The sequence below is a fragment of the Solanum dulcamara genome, chromosome 12 (assembly GCF_947179165.1).
Source record: "Solanum dulcamara chromosome 12, daSolDulc1.2, whole genome shotgun sequence".
In the NCBI taxonomy this organism is placed as follows: domain Eukaryota; kingdom Viridiplantae; phylum Streptophyta; class Magnoliopsida; order Solanales; family Solanaceae; genus Solanum; species Solanum dulcamara.
Window position 1 is genome coordinate 62,212,707 of NC_077248.1, and position 3,389 is coordinate 62,216,095.

Genomic DNA, 3,389 nt, shown 5'->3' on the forward strand with positions numbered 1-3,389 from the left:
TTGGATCGGGTGTCATATTTCGGCACGGTAATATAAAAGGAGAACAACTTAAAATGACTTAATGCTACCCAATCTCCAATAATTCATTGTCCAAAAGAGTGTGATGTGGAGGCATGAGTCCTCCTTTGTGATCTTGATATTGTTGATTGGTTATGAAATTGTTCATTGTTTTGTCACTTGATCTTGATCTTGTTGGTTTCCACCTGTTAAGTGCTACGGTTGATTTTCCACTATTACTTATTGCATATTGATTCCTATTTTGTTCTGTACTGATCCCTACTTGTATCTTTCTTTGTTTTATTTATGGAGTGCAGCGAGTCTTCCATCGGCTTCGACTCGACCTCAGTTCTAGTCAGTCTCCAGTTCATCAGATTGTAGGGTGAGCTATCCTTCTAGCTGGCGATGGAATCTCTTGTCATGGCATGACGTCCTTAGTTTTCGGATACACTATGTTAATTATTTATTCTGGTGTTGATATTTTCAGACCTAGTTTTAGAATTTAGATGACCTTCATGTGATGACTTTCAGGTTTGGGAAAACGTATTTAATTGATCTTTCGCGTTATTGTCATATTTATTAGTTGGGGTTTGTATCATTGTATCATTAATACTTACTCTCTTTGCTATGGATTGGTTTAAAAAACCAAAAAATATTAACAATATGTTAAAAGAACAAATAAATTTACATGTTAACCAAGATTTATTAAATACTTGAATGATTTCTAGAGTAGACGTACAGACTATTTATAAACTTGGTACTTTTGAGAAATTTGCTGGTAAAACTATTGTTAAAACTACTGAATTAAGTTTTACTATGAAAAAGAAAAGTGATATTTTTTATTTATTTACCCAAGATGATATAGATTATTATAAAAATAAAAATTATAATTATTTGCATATTGATTTGGTTCAAGTAGCTTTTAAACCCTTAACTTTAAAAGATTTACCTGAGAGTTTTATTGCTGCTTTAAGAGATGATAGAAATTTAAAATGCAATAATTCTCTGATTGGTACTATACAGTCAAGTTTGGCTTATGGTGCTTTTTATTTTAATGTTTATCCGAATTTGAATGTGGCATTAACTAATGTGAATGTTTTGCAGTCCTTGATTTTGAATGTAAAAAATAATGGTTATAATTATTTACCTGGTACTGAAGTAATTTGCATTTGTACTAGAATTGTGTATGAACCTTTATATACTTTATCTCCTAGATGTTGAATTGCTGACCAAAATAATGAGACTGTTTTGTTTGAAAATAATTTTTCTAAATCAAGAATTATTACTCATAGATTAATTAAATGAGAAGAAATTAATTTTCTTGATGAATGGATTATTAAAGAAGCTGCTATTCCTCAAAATATTACTTATGAAGAAATTTCTAAGATTTCACAAACTAAGGATGGTACTGTTAGACTCAGGTTTAAAAATAATAATATTGCCAGAATTACTGATTCTTCTTCTAGATTAACCATATCTATGTCTTCTTATATTTCACCTGCTAATTATTTGAAAGTTATGCCTTCTAGGACATCTACATCTCAAATTAGAGAAACAGTTCCCCCGAGATTTGACCATATTATCATAGATAATAAAAATATTGCTAGGGGAGAAGATAATTTAAGTGATCCTACAGATTCTGAAATGAATTTTTCAAATAGTTTAACATGATTAATACAACTATTGATTTTAGTCCGGATTCACCGGCAAGAAAACAAATATCTGTTGAATTTTATTATCCAAAATGGGAATCTTTTAGAAAATGATTTTTTCCATCATTCACAAAAGAAGAACAGAAATATTTTAAGATGATTTTTATGCTGATCTTGCAAAAGAAAATATTATATTACCATTTGTACCATGATTTATTATTAAATATGTAAGACAATATTTATCTGTGATTGAACATGAATATCATTTATCAACTTCTGGTAATATATTATTTCATCATTGCCTCCGATGCAATCTTTTGAGATTAATAAAGATGGTAAAACTATAAATTTTACTGCTTTTTCTAAGTTGTTTGAAAATAGAGGTGCTTTATTAAATTGTGAACATGTAAACATTATTCTCAAACAGCAAAATTATGTTAATTATTATTTAAGTGTGTTAGGTGAACATATTATGGCTTTGCATAAAAATGTGGATAATTATTTAAAACAGTCTAAATCTTTGCATGAAAAAATTGAGTCTTTTACTAAAAATAAGGTTGACAAAACAATTGTCAAAAATACTCTACAACCACCTCCGGAAATACAGAATTTTAAAACTGAATCTTCTGGTGATATTGAACAATTGTTGCGTGACAAGTTAAAAAATATTGATTTATCTTCTCACGTTACTAATTTGGATTTGCAACCGCAACCTGTTTTATCTGCAAAAGAAGAAGATTATATTACCCAACAGGCAAGACACGATTTTTCTGTGAATAGAATAAATACTAAATGGGCTGACAAGCCTATTCAACGCATATATTATTATAACAAGCCTACTCTTATTGATGTTTTGAATGAACAACGAGATCACACTTTTAGTAATAGTTATAACAGTAGAGAAATTTATGAATGGAATATTGATGGTTTTAATGACAAACAGATTTTTATTACTGTGCATAGAATGTTAATGTATAGTACAATTTATAAAGTTAATAAGAATTCTGATAAAGATATAGCTTCAATGATTGTTGCTGGTTTTATTGGTCAATTAAAAGGCTGACGGGATAACTTTTTAAATCAAGAACAACGGATTACGATTATGAATTCCACTAGTATCCATCACATAGCTGGTCAATTAGCTTATGAAACTATTGATACGAGTACTTCTGACCAAACTCGTCCTAATGCTGTTTATACTTTAGTTACTACAATGGTAGAATATTTTTGTAGTCATTGGACTGATGATGCTGAAACTATTCGAACTACTTTACAAAATTTACGTCGTAGATAATTGTCTGATTTTAGATGGTATAAAGATGTTTTTTTGAGTAGAGTTATGGAATTACATGATTGTAGCCATGAACATAGGAAATCCAAATTTATTGATGGTTTACCTTCTATTTTTGCTGAACGAGTTAGAAAAAGTCTTCGTGGTACTAATGCTAAGATTCCTTATGAGTCTCTTACCTATGATAAAATTATTAGTGTTTGTACTCTCAAGAAGGTTTAACTGTTTGCAATGATATTAAAATGACTTATCACATTAAAAAAACAGATTGAATGAACGACAGCAATTGAGTGAATTTTGTGATCAATTTGCTTTTGACATGCATGTTAAGTCCAGAAAAAAGAAGTTTCCCCTTCTACTGAAAAGTTTTATAAAAAACATCGCAAGTTTAACCTAGATATAAATCGGAGCATAAAGATTTTTCGAAAAAATATAGAAAAAAGAATAAA